This window comes from Bidens hawaiensis, unplaced genomic scaffold, assembly GCF_021521415.1.
Source record: "Bidens hawaiensis isolate Kalapana, Puna unplaced genomic scaffold, B.hawaiensis_p1.1 tig00039453_1, whole genome shotgun sequence".
Lineage (NCBI taxonomy): Eukaryota > Viridiplantae > Streptophyta > Magnoliopsida > Asterales > Asteraceae > Bidens > Bidens hawaiensis.
In genome coordinates this window covers 117,839-138,566 of record NW_027496928.1, presented here as the reverse complement: position 1 = coordinate 138,566, position 20,728 = coordinate 117,839, and the positions used below count along the sequence as shown (strand labels likewise).

At 39.7% G+C, this 20,728-nt stretch overlaps 1 pseudogene across 1 annotated transcript; it reads left to right on the top strand.

The window, feature by feature from the left end:
* Positions 1-6,062: 6,062 nt before the first annotated feature.
* LOC143591187 (protein NRT1/ PTR FAMILY 6.4-like) lies at positions 6,063-11,002 on the top strand (annotated as a pseudogene). Its single transcript, XR_013145613.1, has 5 exons — positions 6,063-6,119; positions 7,869-7,977; positions 8,058-8,266; positions 8,541-9,066; positions 10,187-11,002. The product of XR_013145613.1 is annotated as a protein NRT1/ PTR FAMILY 6.4-like (transcript).
* Positions 11,003-20,728: the final 9,726 nt, after the last annotated feature.

Here is a 20,728-nt window from a genome sequence, read left to right as displayed (position 1 = left end):
TTACCATTCGGACACTGATTCCTGAAGTGTCCTTTCTCTTTACAACCCCAACATTCAATATCCTTACGAGTCTTAGACTGACTCCTCTTCCTGCTCCCACTGCCTCGCTGTTTTCCCCTACCTCTACCTTCTGTGACTAGCATATTGCCTGATGATTCACCTGAACTTCTGCGTCTTGAATCTTCTCCCAGAATCAGATCTCGAATCCCATCGAAAGTAATATTTGTAGACGAACTACAAACTGCAGTCACTGTTTGAGACCAACTGTCGGGCAAAGAGGATAATAACAAGAGGCCTTGAACTTCATCATCAAACTTAATGTCAACTGACACTAAGCGGGACAAGATCGAATTAAGATTATTGATATGAGTTGTAACTGACCCACCCTCATTCATTCTTGTTGTCACTAGCTCTCGGATAAGATAGACTTTATTCGCTGCCGAAGGCTTCTCATACATGTTGGATAGTGCGTCCATCATACCACGGGCTGTGGTTCTTTCATGATGTTAAACGCCACATCTTCCGACAACGACAAAGTAATACAAGCCCTAGCTTTCTTATCTAACTTCTTCCAATCTGCTTCTGACAACTTTTCTGGTTTTTCATCCTCAAACACTACATCCAAGTCTTTCTGACAAAGTAGTGCCTCAATCTGCATCTTCCACCAACCGAACTTCTGTCCGTCAAACTTCTGTATCGAAACCTTTCCGTATTCTGCCATAGCAATGACTAAAACGAAAAACTGGATAAAACAGAGACAGACACAGCAACACGAGCCTGAACTTAACGATTGTTCTACTGAACTCTGTTAAAAAATCAACCTATTTATACGCAGCGGAATATCGAACTGAAAATCAGAAACTGAAACGATAAACCTGACAAACGCGGTTGGCACTGGTTCTAAGTTTCTTTAAATTTCTTCTGACTTGAAACTGTTCTTCAACGAAAATAGGATCTTGATTCGCTGTTATTGACTCGTACTTTGCAAAGTAGGATCTCGACTCGCAAAACTTCTGCCTTCTTTTCAACCTTCCGGTCGATCGCTGGATACGTCGGCTAGCTGCCAACACCGAAAACCTAGATCGACAACCTGAATCTGACCTGTGGCAACTGGTGGCAGCGAAACCCTAGCAGCAGTTAGCGGTAACGCGGCGGAACCCTAGCCCCGATCACTGGTGCGGTGGCGACACGCGGAACTGGTTCACCGTGTTCTTCGTGTGATCCGAACCTAAGCTCTAGATACCACTTGTTAGGATTAAACGCACACACGAAACTGAACACGACACGAAAGCAGTAAACGAACACGAGGATTTAACGTGGTTCGGTCTAAACTGACCTACGTCCACGGGTGGCAACTAGGTATATCTTTATTGAGTGACAAATATTACAAGTACATAATGTTGTTTATATAGAGACTGAACTAGGGTTAGTAAATTATTATGCAAGAAATCTAAACCGGGCCGGGCTTGGGCCCGACCGCCCACACCCGTCTCCTCTTTTGACTTCATATAATAAACCGGGCCAACAAGGCCTACGAACCCAACAGTAACGACCTGCAACATTGACCTTAAGAATTCAAATCTTTGAGTTGATAACGGCTTCGTAAATATGTCGGAAATTTGATCATCCGTTTTGATAAATTGAACCTTCAGATTTCCTTGACTAACTTGCTCACGAACGAAATGAAAATCTACCTCTACATGTTTAGTTCTAGCGTGAAACACAGGATTCACTGAAAGATACGTGGCTCCCAGATTGTCACACCAAAGAGTGGGTTTATTCATCTTTACTCCCAGTTCTTCTAAAAGTGATTTTAGCCAGATTAGTTCCGCAACTGTATCAGCAATGGCTTTGTATTCGGATTCAGTAGAAGACCTCAAGACAGTTTTCTGCTTATGCGCTGACCATGATACTAAGTTGGGGTAAGAAGATAGCATAGCCCCCGGTGGATCGACGGTCGATCGGGCAACCAGCCCGGTCAGAATCCCCGAATACGCGTTAATAGGCACTACACGACCATTCCAATGTGAATCTACAAAAGCATGCAGGGTGGATGTGGAGTTCGATCGGAACTGAAGACCCAAGTTAGACGTACCTTGAGGTAACGAATGATGCGTTTAACAGCCGTCCAATGGGACTCGTGAGGTTCATGCATGAATTGACACACCCGATTCACCGCGAAGGAGATGTCTGGCCGAGATAACGTCGCATATTAAGCGCGCCCACACAATGCCGATAGCGAGTGGGATCGGACATTAAGGGGTCATTGGTTTTGATCATCTCGGCCTTTGTATTTGTAGGGATTGCTAGCGATTTTGACTCTTTTAAACCGGCACGTTCAATCAAATCTTGAATATACTTCCTTTGGGAGAGTATAAGCCCGGAAGAAGTGTGAAGCACCTCAATGCCAAGAAAATACGTGAGCCGTCCCATGTCAGTGAGAGACACTTGTTGGCCAAGAGACGCGATGATGCGGTTAACAACTGTCGGATTGCTGCCGGTTATGATGATGTCCTCCACGTAGACAACAAGATAAACAGTGGCTCCCGAGTTTTTAAGAATAAACAATGATGGATCGGTTTTGGAACCCCGAAAACCGAGATTCTGTAAGACTATTGAGAGTTTTGTGAACCAAGCCCTGGGCGACTGTTTCAATCCATAAAGAGATTTGTGTAACCGGCAAACATGATTTGGATATTTAGGATCCTCAAAACCCGGCGCTTGGCGCATGTAAACTTTTTCGTATAGATCCCCATGCAAAAAGGCATTTTGCACATCAAGTTGTTTTGAGTAACCAATTGTCTGAGACAGCAAGTGAGAGAACCGTGCGGATGGTGGCCGGTTTGACCACAGGGCTAAACGTCTCATGAGTCAATTCCAGACTGTTGTAAAAAACCCTTGGCAACTAGGCGAGCTTTGTATCGAGTAAGGTTACCATGCTGATCAGCCTTCAACCTGTAAACCCATTTGCAATCAATGACGTTATAAGTAGGATTCGGTGGAACTAAAGACCATGTCCTGTTCCGGTGCAGTGCGTTCAACTCGGCAGCCATGGCTTGACGCCAAGGAGCGGACTTGTTAGCAACGGTAAAAGAAGTCGGTTCAAAGTCAGGGGCAATAGTGGTGGCAATATTAGCGGAAGGATCAAAAAATTTTCTCGGTTTCGGGTGTTGCCGAAGATGAGGTGGACGGTACCGAGAAGAGGTGGTAGAAGGTGTAGGTTGTGGAACAGTAGAGGTGGTGGTGGCGGCAGTGGTCGGGGCGGAGGTAGAAGTTCCGCCGGGTGGTATTACGGTTGGTGTTACAGGTGGGGATTGTGATGTCGGTTCATCAAATATATTAATAGGCGGGTCGGGGAGGGACGAAAAAGAAGTAGGAGTGGCGGAGGAGGGTAGTTCGTTAAATGTTTCCGTAAGATAGGGAAACATGTTCATTAAAACGAACATGACGAGCAATGTAAATCCGATGAGTTACGTGATCAAGGCATAGATACCCATGATGGGACGGGCTATAACCAAGAAAGATGTATGGAGTTGAACGAAAATCAATTTTGTGTTGGTTATAAGGGCGTAGATAAGGAAAACAGAGGCATCCAAAGATTTGAAGAAATGAGTAATCGGGTGGACGGTGAAAAATCAGTTGATAAGGGGATTTATTTGAAGACAGACGTGATGGTAGACGATTGATAAGATAGACGGCTGTTTGGAAGGCAAAGGACCAAAAAGTTTGAGAAAGGTTGGATTGGGCTAGTAAGGTGAGACCAGTTTCCAATACGTGGCGATGACGACGCTCAACGATGCCCTTCTGTGCACTTGTATGAGGGCACGAGCGACGATGTGAGATGCCTTGTGAGGTGAAGAAGTTTGTAAGGTTTCGAAATTCGCCACCCCAATCGGTTTGAACACTTTTTAGTTTAGTGTTGAATTGGCGTTCAACAAGGCGAATAAAATTGGTAAGCGTGGTAAAAACATCTGATTTTTGCATGAGTGGAAAATACCACATGTAACGAGTATGATGATCAACACATAACAAGAAGTAACGATATCCATCAAATGATGTGGTAGTATGCCCCCAAACATCACAATAAACTAAATCCAATATGTTTTTACTACGAAAAGACGAAACAGGTAAAGTAAGTTTTGACATTTTTCCGAACTGACAAGAAGTACATAAAGTTGGACAAGGTTTATCTAAATCAGGTAAGGAAAAAGATTTAACAATATGTTGAAAAACTTGAAATTGAGGATGCCCGAGTCGTTGATGCCACATGTTAGATGGAGCTCGAAAAGCGGTGAACGCCATCTTGGAAACCGGTTGAAAAGAGGGTAAGCGAAGAGTGTAGAGTCCCTCTTCACTGGGGCCCGTGAGGAGGGTAGCCTTGGTAGCTTCGTCCTTCACAACAAAAAAAGAAGTGTGAAATTCAAAGAAAACGTTATTATCTTTGCAAAATTTGTGAACGGAAAGTAGGTTACGTTGTAAGGCTGGAACATGAAGAATATGGTTAAGTCGTAAGTTTTTATTGGAGGTGTAAAAAGATTTTGAACCGACATGAATAATTAGGAGTGAGTTACCTTTACCAACATAAAGAGAGTCGTTACCATAATAGATGTCCGAGTTGTCCATACTGGCGAGATCAGGAGAACCATGGGAATTAGCGCATGTATCCGGATTCCAAGTAGTGTATGAGGCAGCTTCCGAATTTGCATAGGGTGCTTGAGGGGATCCACGAGACGGTCCAGAGTGATTCGGGCATAGTGAAGGAATGTGAGCAATACCGCATCTATTGCAATGCCCGTAAACAGTGTTTTGCGTGGACGCCCAAGCGAATTGACGAGAGCCTTGGGACATGGAACCACCACGTCCGCGACCCCCGCGAGAAAGGCCGCGTGAACCTCGACCATATCCGCCGCGGGTATTACGTGATGAATTTGACCGTGTGGCGATGTTTGCTTGCGGTCCCGATGAAGAACCGGTTGGTGAAGTTGCGGTGGCAAGTTGATTGGCCAGAATCTGCAAGTTTGCCATTTGTTGCTGGATGGAAGCCAAATCAGAAGCCGGCGGTGAAGTTGTGGTCACCGCGGCGATGGCGTTGAAAGCATGTGGAGACGCCGGTGATGGAGCAACAGTGGACCGAGTTAAGAATTCATAATCACCAATGAGTCCGTGAAGTTCGTTAAAGTGAACCGGTGGTGATCGGTTTAGCAAGTTACTTTTTAAGCCATTATATTCCTCACGTAAACCGGCTATGGTTAACATAACGAGATCTTTGTCTTTGAAGGGTTCACCAATATTGGCAAGAGCGGTTGCGTATTCTTGAGCACGGCTGAGATAATCAATACCTTTTTCACCATCTTTCATTGAAATCTTTAGAAGCTGCGTTTTTAAGATAAATTCATGATATGCATTCGACGGAGCGTATGCACGGGCTAGGCTTGACCATACATTCCTAGCGGTGTTGCCTTGGATGTGTTGGAACGAAGACTCGGAAACAGTGGATATGATAACCATACGAACAAGTGCGTCGTTGGCGACCCAGTTTGTAAAATTGGGGTTTGTGGTAATAGCGTCTCCGGTTGTAATTTTCTCTTCCGGGCACGCTAAGGTTCCATCAACATAGCAATATAAATTGTTTGCTTTCAAAAACGGTTCCATCATGGCCTTCCAATAGCCATATGTAAGGTTGAAAGCAAACTTGTGAGAGTTATGGGATGTGCGTTCTTGAAGATTGAAAACATTGATCGTTGTCATGGTGAGAAACGACTGATTTAATACCTGAAGGAAATCGAGAAACGGTGTTGTTGATTACGGCGGCAGGTTGTTGGATTGAGGGCTGCCAAGTTGTTGATTGCAGTTGTTGTGGTTGATCGCCGAGTGGATGACCGCCGAACAGTTGGGGACGGCGGCAAAAGATTGGTGACAGCAGCATAGGGTGTTAGGGTTTAAAAGTTGATTGGCTCTGTTACCATATCAACTCATAATTCTATTCATTGAATTAAAAACTGATTACATGAAGGTATATATATGTTCTACTAGTTACAATAAATACCCTCTAACTTATGACAATGGACATTATGCTTAACAATGTGTCATTCTATTTACAGCAAATACTTAACAGCAAAGTAAACAGCAAATAGGTAGTATAAAAAATGGTATCAACATGAGAATCATTCATTGAACGATTATCGGATGAAAAAGAAAAAGCAGTGGTTATCCAAATCATTCTTTTATCAACATGAGAATCATTCATTGAAAGATTATCAGATGAAAAAGAAAAAGCAATGGTTATCTAAATTATTCTTTTCAAAAATCAAATCCTAAATTAAGGGTATAGAGGTTTTAGTAAATTAAGGATTGCCATTTCGGGAGATAAAAAAAAGTACGAAATCCCCTTCCCTGAAATTTCGAAATTGTCCATGTCTCTTTATTCTATTCTATTAGTTCATACATGTTAATTAACTTCATTTTATTCCATTAGTCCTCCTTCATGTGACATATGTAAAATAATAAAAATAGGACAGACGGAGAAAGAACCAACTTACAGAATTAATAAAATATAAACATGATTTATAATAAGTACTAGAATGAACTATATATTTATACACAGATCTAACTACTATATAGTTATAAACATATTTTTAGTAAGTTAAAAACCGGTATTTTTACTCGTACCTGATTGGGTAAAACTGGTATAACCGGGTTAAACAATTTACCCTATAATATCATATACACACAACTTTCTCAAAAAATAGCCTAAAAGTACATGATTCAATAATAAAAAAAATCCAAAAGGTAATTCATAATAAAAAAAATCCAAAAGTGTGCAACAGGTTATGACATAGTTTACTAGTTTACTCGTTTTAATTTTGTCAGCTAGGTTGAAATTCATTTTTTAAAAATATGGGCCGCAAACAAATATAAAAAATATGTTGGGCTTAAAACTGGTATGTTGTTAAAGCGGTAAATTTTTTTAAAAACAACCGGCGGTTCGATGCTCTAGCAAACCACCTAAAAGTATCGGGCTCTAAATGCCGGCTACCCGGTATAACCGGCAGTACGAACATGTTATTAAAACACTGGTTACAGATGATCTGATATAAAATAAATAAATATTTCTAATGATTTGGAAATCCCGGGTACCCAAAAATAGGATGAGCAGTTAGATTAATCAATAAATAAATCCTTAAAACTTTTAAGGATTTATTTTTTTAAGGATTTATTTATTCTAAAAGGCAGCCATCGTCATCGTCTCCTCTGACCTGCCAAAAAAATATATATCTACTACTACAGAGTTGAAACAATACAATTGGAGTCGATTATCAGTTCCAAATTCTTCCGGGTATGTAATTGTAATAACCCCCTCCGAAAAATAAAAATAAAAATGATTTCCTTTTATAAACAGAGTTTTAAAGTTTAGTATAACAACTATTTTTACATAATAACCCCCTCCCACTTCCAAAACCAGAATTTTTTCTTGAGGTTGGAAAACAATATTAGAGAATTGGTTTCCTATCCTTTTTTCTTAAACAAATCATCTTCATATCGTATCAAACTTTGATAAAAGTATATCATAACATTAAAGGAAAATGCACAAACCAACACGTAAATTCAAGGATCAACTTGTAATGACTAACAGAGATCTTCTTTATCTTTATATAAGTCACTAACTAATAACTTACTTGTGCATAACAGCAACACCTAAACCTAAATCATCATCTTCTTCTTCTTATAAGTAACCAACTAACTTGTGCATGCCAGTATCACCATACCTTCTTTAAATTCTGTCTTATAAATTTTCCCAATGGTAATTCTTCTCTTCATATCATAACATTCATTCTGTAATTTTTGATGCTAAACTTTTCTTATAACAGGCGTCTTTGGCTATTTCAAAAACCCATAAAGATGATGCTGTTGATTTTAGAGGAAATCCTGTTGACCACTCGAAAATCGGAGGGTGGCTTGCAGCCGGGCTCATCCTAGGTAGTTTTTCACTAAGTTTTTTTTTACTTGAGTAAGTCTAATTATTATGTATTAACCAATGTATGTATCTTTCTTTGTAGTAATCGAGCTCACAGAAAGACTGTGTGTGACCGGGATTTCGATGAGCCTAGTAACATATCTAACAACAGAAATGAATATCTCAGCCACAAAATCTGCAGTAACCATGACAACCTTCATGGGGTTCTCAATATTTTAGCCTTGTTTGGGGGATTCTTGGCGGATGCTAAACTTGGCCGTTATTGTTATCTTTGCATCTATATGTGCAGTGGTAAGCATATAACTTATATATTATAATTAATTGCATGGTTTAAGTAAAGAATCATAAAAAACCTTATACCTTATTAGCACTAATATATCTCAGTTAGAGCAATAGGTCCCTAAAGTAAACACAACCGGCCTAACCGTCAAAACAATAAAGAAAACCGCTCGGTTAAGTCGATTTAAAGTCTATACGGTTTGGTCCAGTTTTACGATTTAAAATCTGCGTTTAACATAAGAGATTACAAACTTTAAAGTAACCATAAGTTTTTCATCATGAACAGGGTGTGACACTATTGACTCTAGCAACAACAATCCCGAGCATGAAACCACCACATTGTGACATGGAGACCCGGAGCAAGAGCCAATGTATAAAAGCTAGCGGAAGTCAACTCGCGATGCTGTATGTTGCACTTTTCACCATAGCATTAGGTGGTGGCGGACTAAAGTCAAGCGTTTCAGGTTTCGGGTCAGACCAGTTCGATACTTCCAACCGGAAAGAGGAAAAATCAAAGGTCTACTTTTTCAACCGTTTTTACTTTTGTGTTAGCCTTGGGTCTGTTTCTACGGTTACAATTTTATTTTATATACAAGAACATAAGGGTGGAGGATGGGGGTATGGGATTTCAACTGGGACCATGATTACTGCAATTATTGTATTGGTTTGTGGGACCGGATATTTATCGGTTCAAGAAACCGCAAGGCAGCCCGTTTACGGTTATATGGAGAGTTGTGTTTTTGGCTATCAAGAATAGGAATCAGCCGTACCCTGCGAACCCGGGCTTTTTGAATGGTTATAGCGACTCGAAAATACGACTAAATTCAGGTATGCAGATATACTTTTCCCAGAAGGATTTTGAGGGAAAAAGATAAAAGAATTATTATATATCTTCCTAAAGGAACATATTTGTAACACCCTTGGCAAACACAACATTGTCCCACTCTTAGGCTATCCCACATCGGCCGTGAACAAGAGAGATCACTGGTTCATAAGTAATGTCCTACCTCTTCAATCACCAACGCGTTTTGGGCAACCAAAAACAAATCCGTGAGCTCTTCGTGGGCAAAGCGGACAATATTGGTGGTGCGAGGGGCCGGATGTTACAGTTGGTATCAAAGTCACTCTTGTGCCGTTCGGGATGTTGGGACACGCCTCATCGAGGACGATGAGTCCAAAGGGGGGTTGTCTGTAACACCCTTGGCAAACACAACATTGTCCCACTCTTAGGCTATCCCACATCGGCCGTGAACAAGAGAGATCACTGGTTCATAAGTAATGTCCTACCTCTTCAATCACCAACGCGTTTTGGGCAACCAAAAACAAATCCGTGAGCTCTTCGTGGGCAAAGCGGACAATATTGGTGGTGCGAGGGGCCGGATGTTACAATATTAACCTGATTTATCACTAGAGATGAAAAATGGGTGTCTCAGTGGCTGGGTCTGGTAACTGGTAAAACTTTAGTACATGATAAAACTGGTCATAGAAGGTTAGCGGTTAGACCTGTTGAATTAAATACCTTTGGGGGTGGACCTGTTTGGCTGTTAATTAAACAGGTTAACCAGGTCATACCCAAACACGACTTGGTTATTAAGCAGGTGTTAGAAAACCCTTTTTCATGTGGTGTTACCACTTTTAAAAGTGTCCTTTCAATAAAGTTTACAATCCGATCAAGTAAAAAAGATCTTTTCATCAAATTTTAAAAACTCCTTAGATTTTATCAAGTAAACAAGAGCTTTCATGTTAATAATAAAACTCGGGGATTTTTTCGCATAGTTTTGAAGTATTTAACCATGCAGAAATAAGATATAGGGACTAATATGCAAATTCAATAGAAGTCCATATGGTCTTTTACCCGATAATTGCCCTAGATATTATGTAATATTTTCGTTGAAACTAACCAAAATTTTCTTCTATGCAATTTGATGATACATGCCACTTGACAAAGCAGCCATCCTACTTGATAATGCAAATTCAGATGAAAACAGAAACAACCCACGGATAGTGTCAACTGTTACACAAGTTGAAGAAGTCAAAATGGTTATTGGCCTAATCCCGATATGGGCAACCTGCATACTCTTCTGGACAGTCTACTCTCAAATGAGCACATTCACTATACAACAAGCTACAATCATGAACCGAAAACTTGGAACCTTTAGCATACCCGCAAGCTCGTTTTCAGTTTTCCTGTTCATATCGATTCTCCTGTTTACATCTCTTAACGAACGGGTCATTGTGCGTTTAGCCCGAAAGATAACCCATGATCCAAAAGGGCTCAGAAGCTTACAAAGAATTGGAACCGGGCTCGTTCTTTCTGTTATGGGCATGATTGTTTCTGCTGGTGTAGAGAAAAAAAGGCGGGTAATGTACGAAAAGAAGGAGGTTTCGGCATTTTGGTTAGTCCCGCAGTTATTCTTGGTGGGTGCGGGTGAAGCCTTTGGTTATGTAGGCCAACTTGAATTCTTTATAAGAGAAGGTCCCGAAAGAATGAAGTCAATGAGTACGGGCCTATTTTTGAGTAGTTTAGCAATGGGCTTTTTTATGAGCGGTCTGTTGGTTTCGTTGACCGACATGGCAACACACGGGAGCTGGTTAACAGATAATTTAAATAAGGGGAAATTGGAGAATTTCTATTGGCTTCTTGCGATTCTGGGATTTATTAATTTCATGGTTTTTTGTGTTTTGGCATCTAGACATCAATATAGAGCGCATAATAATAACAATCAGAATGAAGGCATCGAAAACTGAATAGAACGAGTGAGGATATTAAGATGAATAAGGCAGCCATTGGTGGGAAAAGAAGCCTAGGAGATTATTTTCGTATTTGTGGTCTTAAATATAATAAACAGAATATGCTATCTCTATACATAGTTCCAGATTTATAGCCTTAATTGTGGTTCCTACTATTTTTATCTGACCCATCTATACTATATAATAAATAAAAGTTTTCTCATGCCACATGTCATTCTCTTATGCATTCTTATTCTTTCTTCCCGCCTCTCTCTCCTATTAATTATACATACTTTTTAAAGTTCTTTTTATATATTTTTTAAAAAATGTTAGGTTTATTTATTAAACATTTTTATTATTTAACGGGTTCATTGTTAAAAACACGTGGATATTTAATTGAACCCGACCCGCCTTCTTTTCACATGTAACCATAACATCTTTCTTTCTATCCAAATTTTGTCGATCAAAAATTTATCGATTCTCCTTTACTGTACATTCTTCAACTAATCGAACGTTTTCTTCTATTGATGGTTGGTTCGTATCGATTGTACCGTTTATGTTCTCATAATACTATTTTACTTTAGTTGCAACCATATTTTTAGTGTATTATTTAATTTTGTATCGAAAGAAGTATTTAAAGATTTATAATTTCTATTTAAGTTTGTGAATAGTAGTTATAATTTAACTTTGTACTTACTTAATGTATTATTCAACTTTATTTATCAAAAGTTATCACTTTCGAAATTGAAGTTGTCCAACCCGTGTAAAACACGGGTACATAACCTAGTATGTGTATATAATGGGCATTTCCTTGTAACTGAAACATCAGTTTTAATATAATTGAAATTCATATTTTATCTTTAGGACCAATTTCTTTAATATATTTGATGTTATTTTTAGATGTATATAATTTCAAACAACAATATATATATTTTAGTGTCATAATGATATTAAAAGACCTTTTGTTTAAAAAAGAACTAAAAACGGTGGAATCTTTCTTCAAAAGGGTTTATGTTTACATACACATTATAAATAATTAAAGGTATAAATGTGATACTGAACAAAGAAAAAAAAAAGAAAAAGGGTATAAATGTCATTTTGGTATACATATTTACTAAAAGAATATTTTATGCCCATTGGCCATTACTAATGTCAAAAGTAATTAGGTTGAAATCGGCACATCTATATACACAAAAAAAGTTTCTATTTAACCTGTTAGCACATCTAGTCGTTCAGGTTGAAATTGGCACGTTTACTTAAAACTCAATCATCAAGTTACTTATTTATATTATAACTAAAATAAAATGTATCTCAAGCAACACTCACATAATAATCTACTGTAGCAAAGTTGGACAAATTCTCATGCAGGTAGTACAATAATCTGATGCATAGGTAGATAATACAAAGTAAACTAGCATAACACGTGTTTCCTCCTACCTCTCTCTATGTGTCTCATCTCTCTCTGATGAAAGACATGTTTCAAAAACTAGATCTTCTTCATTTAACTCTCTGCAACAGATCTCCATTGCATACCAACAATAAATAGCTTTGGAAACCAAAAAAAGAAGAATTCCTTCAACGACGATTACATCTCTCCACATGCTAATTCCATAAAAAGCCCTATTTTTTATTTATTATTTTCGTTTTCTATATGGTGATGGTGATTTACTGATTTTCTATACCAGAGCAGAGCAGAGCAGCAGCCACTCATTGCAGATGTCTACTCTCTACTACATTGCACAATAGGCAATAACATCAAATCAAGAAAAAAATACAGCTTCCTCTTTTACTTTTCTTTTGTTTTTTTCTTTATTTTTGTTGTTGCACTTCATGAGTTATGTATCATATCCTGCATGCCTATTTTTTTTTAATACCATTAAGCTCATATGTATCAATTTAATTTTCCTTTCAGGTATACATAAGATTTCATATTTAGAGGTAAACTACAATCTTTGTTTCTAAAATAACTTTTAGTTAGGGATGAGCAAATTCGGTACCGGTACAAAGAATTCACGATTTTCGGGATCGGTATTTTCGGTACCGGTACGAGCTCATCCCTACTTTTAGTTGCTTTTGAAGTAGTTAACATTATTTTTTTTTTCAAAAAATATGGCCGACAAAATAGACCAGCTAAGCCTTACTGCCGATTTTAGTGTCCGAAAGTCAAGTACAGTTCCAATATGCTACTCCATGTTAACGCCACTACTTTTATGCATCTGCTATCTATGTATTTGATGTTCACGACACCCATTTTATGCCAATGAGGTATTGTATTTAAATTATCTTCTTTTAATTTCAGTATTAGGTGCAGGTTTTCGAATATCGAGTAAAATTCATAATATTAGAGTTTTGGGATATGTTTAGGCAGTTTCGTAAGGTGACGAGCACAAAGGACATGTGGTAGCAGTGACCATGGAGTATATCACTCCTTAAGCAAATGATGGTGGTGCCACTAAGCCTAGATACTGATTCACCTAATTTTGCTTGAAGGGTATTTTGGTCATTCCTGCAGTATTGGTTCTGAAACAATTGTGGGTATATACGAGTTTGTTTGTTTTGATAACTGGTTGTCTGATTTGGTGGTTTGATTGGTGCAGAACCTGAAGAAGGCAGGTTAATACAAGATAAGAGAAGTAAGTAATATTTTCTTCTGCTTTTCTATTTTAGGACTCCAAAAATTAAAGTGTGTATAAGCATGATTTAGACTCAACTATTTGTTTTTTCTGGCTTTAGGTAAGTAAATATTCTTCGAGATTTGAGAGAACCCCTTACTCGGATAGGAAGACACAAGACAATGGAGAATCACTATACCAATATCTGTTTGAAGTTCATTGTTAAAGAGTTACATTACAAGTTAGGTTACATTTTATTGATTACGAGTCGGATTGACTTGGATTTTGTATATAAACTAGTATATTTTGCCCGGCGCGTTGCGCCGGGGCGTGTTGTTGTCGATCCCGGAGCATTAAGAAGGCGAGTCTACGCAAATTCAGTAGGTATATGTTACGTTCGGTACGTAACCAGAACTAAGTCAAAAAATACAAAAAAAATTTGGCATTCGGTCGGTTTTTCGTTAGTTTGTTACAATACTAGAATTAAAACAAAACGAAGTGAGTCTATGCGAGTTCAGTCAGATTACTGCCACGTTCTATACGGAACCAAAATTAAAACAAAAACGAAGTTATCCTTTATTACAATATCAAAACTAAAAAAAAGTGAAGGTGCCTGGTGTAGGACCGCCACTTGGCCCAATCATATCTTTGTTGTACCAAAGTTATATATTATAGTTATTATAATAATAGTGTTTTACATATAAACAAATAAACTATTTAGAACAACGTTTCTTCGATCGGTAAAACCAAGTATTGGTTAAGTTTGGGCTTGCAGCGGTGAGTAGGGGTGCTCATGAAATCCGAAATCCCAAAATAACCGAAATTTGTACCGAAACCGAAACCCAAATAATCCGATCCGAATAACTAATTTGGATTCAGATAGAGATTTTAAAAAAAATCGGATAGTTCGGATTATTCGGATATCCGAATAAATAACATGTGATTTGATTATTTTGAAGTTTGACTTCATTCGTATATGTTTTAATTTTTGGAATAATGATGGATTATGGATTTAATTCGACTTTTGTTTGAAGTTTGACTTTTCTTTGTGTATGTTTAATTTTATTTCCCGGTTTTCTATTTTTATTTAATTAGACATTTGTTTGAATGTTTGATTTATTTCAGGCTATTCAGATTATCATAATCTGATCAGAAATCATCGGATTCAGATCGGATAGGAACACCCCTAATTCGGATTGGATTTCGGATGGAGTCCTAAAAATTTCAAATCCGAACCGAATAAAAGGAATAATCCGTTATCCGATCCGATGAACACCCTTAGTGGTGAGTTGGTAAAACCCGAGCATTGTCGCATCCGGGTATCATGTAACATCCCGAAATTTTTATATTGATAAATAAAAGAAAGTTATGTTTAGTAATTTCACGTTTTAGTTATTTAATGTCGAGTAAGGAACGGGTCTTGGGCTTAGTTATTTTATGAACTCGGCCTGTCTCGACCCGTAGGAAGCCAACCCGAGCCTAACCAAACCCGTAGTATATAAACGAAAGTTCTTGACACTTCCACCATTTTCACCATCTTCCTTCACTTACACCCACCCAAACACTCTCATTTCTAGAGAGAGAAGCTAGAGAGAGAAAGTTCTCAAATCACAAATCCGAGTCCACAATCTAGTTCCTAATCGTTTTTGGTAAGTCCCTCTCGGAAATCATCCGTTTTCATAACCATTTTCGAGCTCAAATCGAGCAAAAACTCCCATTTTCGTAACTTGAGTTTTCGGGTCAAAAACCGCCTTGTTTTGGTGTCAAAATGCAAGCTTTTGTGTTTAAAAGTACAAGGAATCGATAGCCCTTTCAATCCCGAGCATTTCCATGTCAAAAACTTCGATTTTGGGTCAAAAATCTGGAAAATCTGGAAAACCCGTGGGTTTCTCCGTCGCCCAGCTTGAAGGAGTCGAATCAGACTTATTCGATCGAACCAGTCGATCGAATCAGTCCATTCGATCGAATGCGTAGATCGAACAAGTCCAGTCGACCGAATAGGGAAGCAACCGAATAGTCTCCAACTCATTCGATCGAATGAGTTTTGTATTCGATCGAATGAGTGTTGTATTCGATCGAACGTGTTCCTGTTTGATCGAACGTGTTCCTATTCGATCGAACGTGTTCCTATTCGATCGAACGTGTTCCTATTCGATCGAATCAAGCCAGAACCAAGCTGTTTCCGAGTTCGCCTAAGGTTTAACTTCGCCTGAAGCGAAGTTCGTTTATAAAATGAATTAAAAACCTAATGGAAAATGTGTTAAGGCAGTTATCGAAAACGAGTAGTAGTAGTTAATTGATATGTGTAAATATTATACAGTTAGCCGAGCCCAGTTAAAGAAAGGAATTTCAATCAACGGAGAACGTAACCGTATTCAGGTGAGTTTCTAGCCCCATTTCCTTGTTATGTTTTCGGGGCTGTGTGCATACTCGATGTGAAGTGTGAATCCACTTACTTTAAGTGGTAAGTGTATGCTATAGATGTTATATGAGGTATATATTTATAATGCTTGTCGGTACGTGAACGATCTTCGGATATTGCACGTATCGCCAAGGATAGCGATTGCCAAGTGGTTGATAGTGTGTATGAATGATGTGATGTGACTTGTTCACTACGTAAATACTAAACTAATATGAGTGTGACCAAGGCAGGTTGAGGTAGAGTGTGTTAGAGGTAGCAGGAGTCTAGTAAGGGTGTTAGTGGCATAGCGTGAGTGCGTGATAGGGAAAGCCTATACGTGCCTTCGCTATTAAGTGGCATAGCGTGAGTGCGTGATAGGGAAAGCCTATACGTGCCTTCGTTATTAAGTGGCATAGCGTGAGTGCGTGATAGGGAAAGCCTATACGTGCCTTCGCTATTAAGTGGCATAGCGTGAGTGCGTGATAGGGAAAGCCTATACGTGCCTTCGTTATTAAGTGGCATAGCGTGAGTGCGTGATAGGGAAAGCCTATACGTGCCGTTGTAATTAAGTGGCTAAGCTGTAGGGGTAATTAAGTGGTTAAACAGTGGCATGTTAGACAGTGGACTATGTGTCTTCGGATACGTATATATATATTGTATGAAGTGGTTGTATGATAAGTTGCTTGATTAACTAGAACTCACTCAGCGTAGCTGACTTTTAGTATGCACGCAGGTGAGCTGATTATAGAGTTAGCATGAGGATGACACACGGCATGGATTGAACGGCTGGCATCTGAAGAAAGAAGTAAAGATGTTTTAAATATAAAGTTTTGTGTTATGGTATCAAAGAAAAGATTGAATGATTTGTAACAAATGATTGATGTTTTATATTCCGCGAAAAGTTTTAATAAACTCTGATTTGAAGAACTGTGTTTATGAGTAAACCCGACGCGAAAGTAGGGCTTCCGGTAACGGGGCCTTACAAGTTGGTATCAGAGCATAAGTTCGAGAGATTTAAGCATCCTACATGCTTAGACTCGAACAGAAAATGGGATTTAAGTAAGAAAGGAAAGAAGATGCCAGTTCAAGAATGCCATGTGTCGCTCAAGCAAGATCAGTAAAGGTAAGGTGTATGATTAAATGATATATGTTAATGAGAAAAGAAAGATATGTGAACGTTAGGGATAGGAATAATTGATTGTTTGATTTGACAAACTGCTTATGTAGAACCAGCACAAATGGACTCATAAAGGGAAGTGTATAGGACACGGAAAGTAACGTGATCAGCTAATCACAACTGGCCACTGTTATTACCTGTTAGCCTTACTATCCTTGTACTAGATAGATCCTTGAGTGATGATGTTTGTGTTTTCCCTTTTAGATTACGATGGCTGGAGCTGGAGAATTTGTTGAAACTGGGGGTCGCACTGGGCGTCGTGGCAGGCCTCGTCTTGTCCGGCAACCCTCGGTGGAAGAAGCTTCCCACACCGAAGATGAAGGAAGCGCAGCTGGAGGAGACCAGAACAACAACGAAGAAGTTCAACTTAGCCCTGCAGTTCAAGCAGCCATTGTTCAAGCTGTAGTTGCTGCTGTGAAGAACCTGAATCCCGAAGGGTCTGCTGGAAGCCGTGAACGAACCGTTGAAGGGGCAGGTGGTAATAATAGAAAGAATGACGAGAGGGAAAGGGATAACTCGAGTGAGGTAAAGTCTGTGAAAGATGATGAAAGGAAGAGGGGCCGAGGCGGTTGCAACTATAAGTCCTTCAAAGGTTGTGACCCGCCTAAGTTGACTGGTTTGGGAGACGCAATCGCTACCCTTCAGTGGATAACCGCCATGGATAAGGTTATCCGCATTAGCGAGTGTCGTCCTGACCAAGCAGTGGGTTATGCCACTCAGTCATTTGAAGATGAGGCCATGTACTGGTGGGAAACGGTCGAACAAAGGAAGACCCGAGAGGAGATTAAGGCCATGAGGTGGGATGACCTTAAGGAGTTAGTGATGAAAAGGTTCTGTGCTGATGCTGAGGTTGAGAGGGCCGAGATGAAGTTTCTGAATCTAAAGGCGGACAAGATGACACATCGTGAGTACACCACTGAATTCAACCGCATGTCTAGGTTGGTACCTGACATGGTGAACACCGAGGCGAAACGGATCAAGTGCTACGTTAGAGGACTTCCCCAGAAGGTCCGCATGTTGGTCAGGGCCAACAAACCTGTTACCTTTGAGTCTGCGGTCGAGTTGGCGGAGATAGTCTATGATGATCTGGCGGCGGATGATGTGGGAGTGGAAGATGAGGGAAAAGGGAAAGGAACTAAAAGAGCTGGGGATATCGTGGAACATGCAGGGAGAAGGACACAGAAGATGGCAGGGAGTGGAGCATGTAAGGTGTGTGGAAAGATGCACTTGGGGGAATGCAAGGCTGGTCCAAACCAGTGCTACCGATGTGGGAGGGAGGGGCACCTCTCCCGTGAATGCACCGAGGACCAGAAGTGTTATAGGTGTGGTAAGTCAGGTCACATAGCTAGGGAGTGTAGAGAAGCCGTGGCAGTGAGGGAAGGAAGAGGAAACGCGTGAAGGGATGGTCTATTAGCTGCTGAGGAGGTTGCAGGAGAATAAGTGGCATGTCACAGTTGTTTTATGTTTAGTAGTTAAAGAGTGTTTTATGTTACAGTTGAACCTATGTTGTTTAGCAAGCTTGAATGATTTCCTTTTTTGTTATGAAGTACTTGTGACTTCTTGTGCTTTAGTATGAACGATCTATGAATTTAACTTGAATGCATGTTGGTTATAATAAATAGTTGTGTGATGGTAAAGCGTGTAAATATAAGAAGTTTTCCGTTTTTAGGGAATAAGTTAGGTTTCGGGGGCGAAACCTCTTTAAGGAGGGAAGACTTGTAACATCCCGAAATTTTTATATTGATAAATAAAAGAAAGTTATGTTTAGTAATTTCACGTTTTAGTTATTTAATGTCGAGTAAGGAACGGGTCTTGGGCTTAGTTATTTTATGAACTCGGCCTGTCTCGACCCGTAGGAAGCCAACCCGAGCCTAACCAAACCCGTAGTATATAAACGAAAGTTCTTGACACTTCCACCATTTTCACCATCTTCCTTCACTTACACCCACCCAAACACTCTCATTTCTAGAGAGAGAAGCTAGAGAGAGAAAGTTCTCAAATCACAAATCCGAGTCCACAATCTAGTTCCTAATCGTTTTTGGTAAGTCCCTCTCGGAAATCATCCGTTTTCATAACCATTTTCGAGCTCAAATCGAGCAAAAACTCCCATTTTCGTAACTTGAGTTTTCGGGTCAAAAACCGCCTTGTTTTGGTGTCAAAATGCAAGCTTTTGTGTTTAAAAGTACAAGGAATCGATAGCCCTTTCAATCCCGAGCATTTCCATGTCAAAAACTTCGATTTTGGGTCAAAAATCTGGAAAATCTGGAAAACCCGTGGGTTTCTCCGTCGCCCAGCTTGAAGGAGTCGAATCAGACTTATTCGATCGAACCAGTCGATCGAATCAGTCCATTCGATCGAATGCGTAGATCGAACAAGTCCAGTCGACCGAATAGGGAAGCAACCGAATAGTCTCCAACTCATTCGATCGAATGAGTTTTGTATTCGATCGAATGAGTGTTGTATTCGATCGAACGTGTTCCTGTTTGATCGAACGTGTTCCTATTCGATCGAACGTGTTCCTATTCGATCGAACGTGTTCCTATTCGATCGAATCAAGCCAGAACCAAGCTGTTTCCGAGTTCGCCTAAGGTTTAACTTCGCCTGAAGCGAAGTTCGTTTATAAAATGAATTAAAAACCTAATGGAAAATGTGTTAAGGCAGTTATCGAAAACGAGTAGTAGTAGTTAATTGATATGTGTAAATATTATACAGTTAGCCGAGCCCAGTTAAAGAAAGGAATTTCAATCAACGGAGAACGTAACCGTATTCAGGTGAGTTTCTAGCCCCATTTCCTTGTTATGTTTTCGGGGCTGTGTGCATACTCGATGTGAAGTGTGAATCCACTTACTTTAAGTGGTAAGTGTATGCTATAGATGTTATATGAGGTATATATTTATAATGCTTGTCGGTACGTGAACGATCTTCGGATATTGCACGTATCGCCAAGGATAGCGATTGCCAAGTGGTTGATAGTGTGTATGAATGATGTGATGTGACTTGTTCACTACGTAAATACTAAACTAATATGAGTGTGACCAAGGCAGGTTGAGGTAGAGTGTGTTAGAGGTAGCAGGAGTCTAGTAAGGGTGTTAGTGGCATAGCGTGAGTGCGTGATAGGGAAAGCCTATACGTGCCTTCGCTATTAAGTGGCATAGCGTGAGTGCGTGATAGGGAAAGCCTATACGTGCCTTCGTTATTAAGTGGCATAGCGTGAGTGCGTGATAGGGAAAGCCTATACGTGCCTTCGCTATTAAGTGGCATAGCGTGAGTGCGTGATAGGGAAAGCCTATACGTGCCTTCGTTATTAAGTGGCATAGCGTGAGTGCGTGATAGGGAAAGCCTATACGTGCCGTTGTAATTAAGTGGCTAAGCTGTAGGGGTAATTAAGTGGTTAAACAGTGGCATGTTAGACAGTGGACTATGTGTCTTCGGATACGTATATATATATTGTATGAAGTGGTTGTATGATAAGTTGCTTGATTAACTAGAACTCACTCAGCGTAGCTGACTTTTAGTATGCACGCAGGTGAGCTGATTATAGAGTTAGCATGAGG